The sequence below is a fragment of the Crinia signifera genome, chromosome 9 (assembly GCF_055691185.1).
Source record: "Crinia signifera chromosome 9, ASM5569118v1, whole genome shotgun sequence".
Classification (NCBI taxonomy): domain Eukaryota; kingdom Metazoa; phylum Chordata; class Amphibia; order Anura; family Myobatrachidae; genus Crinia; species Crinia signifera.
In genome coordinates, this window is record NC_139225.1 from 35,894,661 (window position 1) to 35,902,746 (window position 8,086).

An 8,086-nucleotide genomic window follows, 5' to 3' on the forward strand; every position below is an offset into this window, starting at 1 on the left:
GTTAAACAATTGTATTACACAAATGCCACCACCAGCCTCTGTCCTTCCCCCACTTATTCTTCTCGGGTATATAGATAATATTATCTATACAGAATATTTCCTGCTGAAAATAAATATATAGATAATATTATCAATATATAAAAATAAAAATCAGGTTGTTTCGATGTGTCCCTCCCTTGCCACGTGCTGGGTCTCGGGACTCGAACCTGCAACCTGTGGCTCCCCGTAGCTTGGACTAATAGACACGCGCCACTGTGCCAACCAACCAGAAGAGAATCTCTGTGTAACTCGTAGCTCCACTGCAGTGACGTCATCCGCTCTGTGCTGCACCATCGCCACCTATTGGCAGCTGATGGAACTACACCCGGAACGACTGTGTAATCCTTGCTTGCATACAGTACACTGAGCTCCGCTCCCGGTCATCTCCCTGCTTCTGCGGAAGTAGGGTCAGAGTGTCTGCTCCTGCCGCTGCTGCAGTGATGTGGGTCCCAGTACCTTGGATGAAAGAGGCTTCCAGAATATCAGGCTCATGGGGAGGTAAGCAGAGGGGAGGACATTTAACTCCTAGCAGGTTACTATGCGGAAGGGGGGTGGGGGTCTTTTGTGTACACAATCATGCTACAAATAAGATGTAATAACAGGTCTGGGGGGTTTGGTTACTGAAGTACTGCTGTTCTTCTGGAGGGGGGGGTGGGGTGGGATACTGGAAGTGCAGCTGTTCTACTGGAGGGGGGTCTGGATGTGCTACTGTTCTACTGGAGGGGGGACTGGAAGTGCTGCTGTTCTACTGGAGGGGAGTACTGGAAGTGCTGCTGTTCTACTGGGGTGGGTGTATGGAAAGTGCTGCTGTTCTACTGGGGGGGGGGGGTTACTGGAAGTGCTTCTGTTCTACTGGGGTGGGTGTATGGGAAGTGCTGCTGTTTTGCTCGAGGGGGGGGTGTACTGGTAGTGCTACTGTTCTACTGGGGGGGGGGGTATTGGTAGTGATGCTGTTATAGTGGGGGGAGGGGGCACTGGAAGTGCTGCTGTTGTGCTGGGGGGGGGGGTACTGGAAGTGCAGTTCTACTAGGGGAGGACACTGGGAGTGCTGTTCTTCTATGGTTGCGGGGGGGGGGGGTGATATTTAAGCTGCTGTTGAGTGATCGTGGGGGGGGGTGGTAAATTACCTGTGCTGCTGAAGCCTCTCACATCCTGCTCTGTCCCACACTTATAAAATCTTTCACACCTGACCACGCACTCCATCTGTAGCCTTTGCTGCCGTGCCTGCCTCTACCTCCATTGCCATGGCCCTGGCTCGGTCTGGGAGGCGAGGCTCCGGACTGCATGAAGGAATTCCTATTTCCAAACTTATGTAAAGTGCAACGGAATATGCTGCGCTATATAAGAAACTGTAAATAAATAAATAATATGTGTTTCAGCACTGTATATGTATTCTCTATGTGTGTGTGTTGGCAGTGTGTTTATATGCTATATATCGCGTGAACATCCCATTTTTTTGGGACGTTCCGGGGCCGGCAGTGGCAGAAGGGTGAAGTTGGTAGTCCCCCGTATTACCCGACGCTGGGCGCATCTATTCCTGCAGGCAGAGGGACTGACTGGCCAGCAGCTCACAGCGCATAATATGATGTAACAATGGGCCTTATTTTGGTTCATTCTTTCTGACAAAATCCTCTGGGCTATGGTGACTCGGCTTCCTCAGGAGAAAGTCCCAATTAAACACTACAGGAGCCTGTCTGATTTTTATTTTTCAGCCCAAATAATCCCGCTTACCTCTTCTTAGTAGAAAATCACTTTTTTCTCTCTGCAAGATGCTGATACAGGGTCAGGTTGAGAAAGGGCAGAGCAGCCCAGACCATCCAGTTCTGCACATTTACAGGGCTACAGTGGCCGATGACCATTCAGACAGTTTGACAGGTCCCCAACTTGTCTCTCTACACTCCTGTCTGTCACATCCAATCAGCAGCCGTTCCCATTTTAACGGGCCACTGATTGCCTAAGACGGCCATTGTCTCACATAGCAGACATTGACTGGATCAGTCAGAAGACAACTTTATAGACCCAAACTCTGAGATCTGACTCCACTAAGATGATGTTTTGTTTCATTCCCAATTCCGAGTCTGGAAGGACAACGTGCCTGCACTCGGATCTGCTCCGGAAGTCCTGAGTTCGGGTGGGTTTGGTTCCAGGAAACCAAACCTGCTCATCTGTAATATAGATATGTCTCACCTAAGGTGTACTTGTGAAGCTGGTGGCCATATTAAATCTTTTAAAAGACCATGTTTGACTTCAACAAAAAAAAGTTTGCCTGCTTCCACTTTTAAATAAAAACATGCAACCTCTTTTTATACATAAATATTTTTAATATTTTTTATTTTTTTGCGTCAATATTAATCTGTTGTGTGATTTGCTTTCTGCCGGTAATTGAATGTAGGTGACCTCAGAGTCCGATGTGACAAATGCGTTGGAGGTGGCCCGTTCCAAGTTTGGAGGAGTGAATATTGTGGTGAACTGCGCTGGGATTGCCGTAGCTATAAAAACCTACAACAAAAGCAAACAGAGGCCGCACAGCTTGGAAGATTTCCAGAGGGTCATAAATGTAGGTTTAAACGATATTAGAACTATATTTTCTATTTTCTCTGTTTGTATAAGCTATTGTATTAAAACCTGTATTTTGGAAGAATTTCTACAGTTTTCAATCATTTTGAGTGTGAACAAATAATGGGCCTGATTCAGACCCGATCGCAGGGTGGCCGATTATCGGACCACTGCACATGGTATGCGGTTAACATGCGCAAGGTCCCCCTGGGAATGAATACAGTCTGCATCAAGGCCAATATACGCTGCAGCATCAAACATCAACTTGGATAATTTAGCGATTAAATTACATTAGTACTGGTTTTTGGTGGTAAGATAAAAAGGGATGCGGTCAATATGCCGGCGGTCTAAATATCGACGCCGGAATCCCGACCGCCGAAATGCCGGCACTTTGTCCATGACAACCATAGAGGGAGAATAAAATAGTGTGCCCGTGCTACGGTGTGCCCGCAAGGGGGGTCGTTCCACAGCCCCCCCTTGCTGGCATTGCGGCGGTCGGGATTCCGGCGTCGGTATTCCGACCGCCGGCATATCATACCGGACCCGATAAAAGTTGTTGTTTTATGTTATTTGCTATTCTTAGGTGAACATTGCCAGAACTTTTAATGTTATTCGTCTAGCGACAGCAGAGATGGTGAAGAATGAGCCAGATGTTGATGGACAGAAAGGAGTCATCATTAATACTGCCAGCATCGCTGCCTTTGATGGACAGGTCAGGCTTTTTTTAATTTTTTTTTATGTAATGACCTAAAATTTTTGAGTATGAGAAAGATGTATTGTGTCATCTATATGTATTTGTGTTTTGGATACATTCCTCCTACAGTAAATGGAGGGTCTGTCTCTGAGTTGACCTAGAGCGGTGGCAATTCCAGCTAGAAGAAATCCATGCGACTATCCCCCTGCATTCAGCGACCATGACATCTGCAGCCTTCAGCTTGTGATAGCGGCATCATTACATTCCTCTGCATCTGCCCCAACCCATTCCTTCATGTGGGAGATCCTCCTGAAACCTCTAAACAGGCTGCAGCTTTGTATACATGGTCACGGGACACTTATACTATGTGCAGACACCTCACTACCAACCAGTGATGCCCATTCATCCTTAAATCAGGAGAGATACCGATGCTTATGATTCCAGTTGCTTGTAATCGCTTTCGGTTGTGTACATAGGGGTATGGGTCATAGGGTCGACATATATTTAGGTTTTGACCACTTAAGAGCAACACATGAAATAGGTAGACGTGGGTTGGAAAGTCAATACAACTGATACATTAAGTCGACATGAGTTTTTCACGTTTTTTTGTTTTGTTCCGAATTTCGCTGTAAGTGGACATGAACCCCATATCAGTGTACCGCGTCCCTTCGCATGGCTCGCTGTGCTTCGGATCCTATCGTATTCTCCTTCCACGCCCTAGTGGATGGTCAGGTCGGCTAAAAATAAAAACCATGTGAAAAACGCATGTCGACTCTCCCATTGTCGACCTAATGCTTGTGTAGACCTAAGACCTGTCAACCGTTAGTGGTTGACCTAATGTATGTTGACCTTTATAGTGCCAACCTAGCGGCTGTATCCCGTACACAGATGCGGACTCTTTAACCTTTACATCTGCAAACTATTCCTTGTGCAGATTGTGATAGTGATTTGTGTGCACATGCGTACACAGCTGCAAATGTATTTATTTTTTGTGGACTTTGGACTTGCTAATCATGTCAAGTGAAGTGAGACAAACGCTCACATCACATCCACCAGCGCCATGGCAACTGCATACATATACTCAGCCTTGGCGCAAAAGCATAGGGCCTAATTCAGACCTGGTTGCTCATCTGCAAAGTTGCAGATGACTGCAACTAGATAGCCGCCGCCGAGACAGACAGAAAACCTGCGCAAATCTGTGAGTTCCAGTCTGTGTACATGTGAGTAAGTCTGACCCTTCTACAGTTCTGCGACAGGCTGACCGAAGCACGCACTGGCGTCGCACTCTGCGACAGGCTGACCGAAGCACGCACTGGCGTCACACATCCTCCCTTAAAACGCCTGGGCAGGCCTGCATTTTTCTTTTTCTACACTCAGTTAAAAAAAAAAGTTTGGTTACCACCCCCCAAACGCCAGCTTCCTGTCAATCCAGTTTGCTATTTGGGCTCGCGCATGCGCACTACGATTTGTGCACATGAATATCATTCCATGATCAAACGGATTGCAAATTCGCACAACAGCGATCAACTTTGAATCAGGCCCATAGACTTCCGAAATGAGTGTCTGATCATGAAGAGTGGACGCGCCAATAGAGACACTGGAGGCGTGTTTCTCTATGTACATGATCTCATCTGATTATGGAAACTGGATTGACCCGTCTTTCTGCTTGCCGACATTCCCTGTTTCCTACCTTAAACAATACCTTCCTGTCAATAACTGCGCTGAAATTCTCATCGAGAGCGGCATCGCAACTCTACCGCGGTGCATGTACAGTCTACCATTAATTGCTCAGTCTTGTGGACATTGACCATGTATTCAAGCTGGAATTGGGCCCTGTGTGTATTGTGTTTTCTCCTTTGGACTCTTTAGCAAACAAAGCACTTTTTTTTTTTTCTCAAATGGACAAAACCATGCTGCTGTAGGTGGGGCAGATGTAACGTGGGAACCAACCCCCAGTGCTGTGAGGCAGTAATACTAACCATTACATCGTCCATGCTGCTGTTTTTGTTCCTACACAATTGTTAAGTTCTGGGTAGCACAGTAATCTGTCCCTCTCCCCCTCTAATTCTTGTGTTTAGCTAAGGACATGTAAGATAAATGTGTAACTGGTGATTGCACAAGGAAGCAGGTGGAGATCCTGAGGTCCAACGGCACCGTGCTCCTCTCTGGCGTAGTGTGATTTCCCAGCATGGTTTATTTTATATGTATATGAAATTGCCTACTTCTGGTTATTTGTAATGTGTCACATGAGCTTTGCTGTATTGGTCACATTGTGTACTGTTGCAGGTTGGACAGGCGGCCTACTCTGCCTCCAAAGGGGGAATTGTAGGAATGACGCTCCCTATCGCTCGAGATCTGGCTCCACTTGGCATCAGAGTCGTGACCATCGCTCCTGGTACTTTCCTTTTTATATCTGTTTTACTTGCATAAATGTGACCTGCTAGGGCAGGGAAGGGGAACCTTTGGCCTTCAACTGTTGTTGAACTACACATACAAGCATGCCGTGCAACTATTTAGCATTGTCAAAAAGCAAAACTGTAGCAGAGCATGCTGGGATGTTTACTTCAGCAACAACTGGGAGCCAAAGGTTCCCCATCCTTGCACTAGGGAACCATTTGTTTATACTACCTGATGCCTACACATAGTGAAGGCAGCCATTTTGTGTCCAGCACTAATGTTCTTTGGAATGATGCCTAGTCATACATCTATGACCAGCCCTACATGGATAGTAGTTGGGGGATTCTTCAGTGAGGTCATTTATTGCTGGCAATAAAGTTACGTTTGCCAGGCATCCTTGTGATTCCCCCCCCCCCCTCAACTTATTCATATGGGACACCTGTAGTAAAGAAAGAGGGTCCCAATTATATAGATATAAGTAGTTTACATAAAGTCAGCAGCCATTTTATTTCTTAAGCAACTCTTTATGCAATTGCAGCCAGGAAATTCACTACAAACTATAAATTCTGATTAGAGTTTTTGTGAAATAGAATGCATTACCACACAAAATGGCTGCCTATGTTGTGTCTGTGACTGATGCTCTCTGTGAGACTGTTACAGCTGAGGAAGCCTGATTCAGATGCGTTTGCAGTGCTAACAAAGCAGCAGCAAACTGTGAGGCAGCCGCCTACAAGCGAACAAACGTCCATCAAAGCCATCACAACATGCTCGGCAACTGAGTGCGAGTGGTCCCATTGTGCCTTCATGGCTGTTCAAGAATACACATGGGAGTTGTGATGGTGCCGTTTTTTTTATGCATATAAGACCGCCTTGTTTTTGCAGACACTCCCCGCTGTCTCCGTGACTGAGTTTTCACTGCGAGCAGCATTGCAAGTTTACCTTGGTGCCGTGTGCTGTCTCCCTGTTGTACACTTGTAAAATTGTTCCTCCTTAGTCAAGACTAGATATGAGTGACTTGTTGTGCTATTCTTACTCTAGGAAAGGTTTAAATTATTAATAATGACCCTTTTTTCTTGTAATGTTCCCAGTGAGGCGTTATGGAGTCTGGTCCCCCCGCTAAAGCCCCATACACACTGGGTGATTTTGAGTTTAAAGCAGCTCAGTTTGTTGTACCAGCCGCTTTCCCCTCCAAAGCGGCCTAGTGTGTACGGGAGAGTGGTGATGCGCGCTCTGGCATCATCGCCAGCTGCCGGCACTCATCTGCTGGTATTACCAGCAGATGAGACCGGGTGGACCGCTTTCCATAGCTTCCTACTATGGAAAGCTGTCCACGCCCTGGAGAAATCACTGGGCAGGGGGAAATCGCTTGGTGTGTATGCACTTTGCTTGAACACCGTTGGCTTATTTAGTACCTTCAATTTTTTTTATTTAAAATCTGTTCTCAAGTATGAATATTGCAAAAACCTAGACCGCTAGTGAGCCTTGGGGACCAACATTGGAAAACATTTTTTTTTTTCTTGTGTAAGATTTTTTCTGTGCTCCGGAACACTGTAAAATGTCACCGAATATTCTGTCTTTCCAGGCTTGTTCGCAACCCCTCTCCTCCTTGGGCTCCCTGAGAAGGCAAGAGAATTCCTGGCCAAGCAAGTACCTTTCCCCAGCCGACTGGGACACCCTGAAGAGTATGCCCACCTGGTACAAACCATTGTAGAAAACCCCATGTTGAATGCAGAAGTCATTCGTCTGGACGGTGCCCTTCGTATGCAGCCTTAAAGTTAGAATCTTACGGGGAACCACCAAACCTTCCGTCCACGTCTTAAAGCATCGCTACTGGGTTACACATGGAGTTGTAAGGCTATGGTGGCATTGATGCCAGGAATGTACCCAGAAATCTATCACTAGATTATTCTAGAAGACGTGGAAGGCCAGCAAGATTTTCTGGAACTGTGATTTTGACCTAATTCTGTTTATGCGGTTTGTAGGATAAAATTAGTTTTCTGATTATCGGATGCTTCTGCTCTTTGATTCATTTTGTTCTTCTCATTGAACATAACAAGTGTTCATTTGGTGTGGGTGGAAATGCATAAGGAACGTCATGTGATACATAACACCAATGGAAACAAATAAACTATGGAAATACATCGGATAACAAATGCATTTTTTTTCTTTTTAACAATTTTATTTACAGTTTCTTATATAGCGCACACATATTCGGCAGCGCTTTTACAGAGAATATTTGAACAATCACATCAGTCCTTGCCCCAGTGGAGCTTACCATCTATATTCCCTACCACATGTACGCACAAATACAGATGTTCTAGGGTTAAGGGATTGTGGTAGGAAACCGGAGTACCCAGAGGAAACCCACACAGGTATGGGGAGAATATACAAACACTGCAC

At 45.9% G+C, this 8,086-nt stretch overlaps 2 long non-coding RNA genes across 2 annotated transcripts; both read left to right on the forward strand.

The window, feature by feature from the left end:
- The first annotated feature begins 361 nt into the window (after positions 1 to 361).
- LOC146036564 (uncharacterized) lies at positions 362 to 3,303 on the forward strand. Its single transcript, XR_014460855.1, has 3 exons — positions 362 to 537; positions 2,432 to 2,596; positions 3,179 to 3,303. It is a non-coding gene; the product is annotated as an uncharacterized LOC146036564 (long non-coding RNA).
- Positions 3,304 to 5,424: 2,121 nt separating this feature from the next.
- On the forward strand, positions 5,425 to 7,827 carry LOC146036565 (uncharacterized). Its single transcript, XR_014460856.1, has 2 exons — positions 5,425 to 5,684; positions 7,269 to 7,827. It is a non-coding gene; the product is annotated as an uncharacterized LOC146036565 (long non-coding RNA).
- The last annotated feature ends 259 nt before the right edge of the window (positions 7,828 to 8,086 follow it).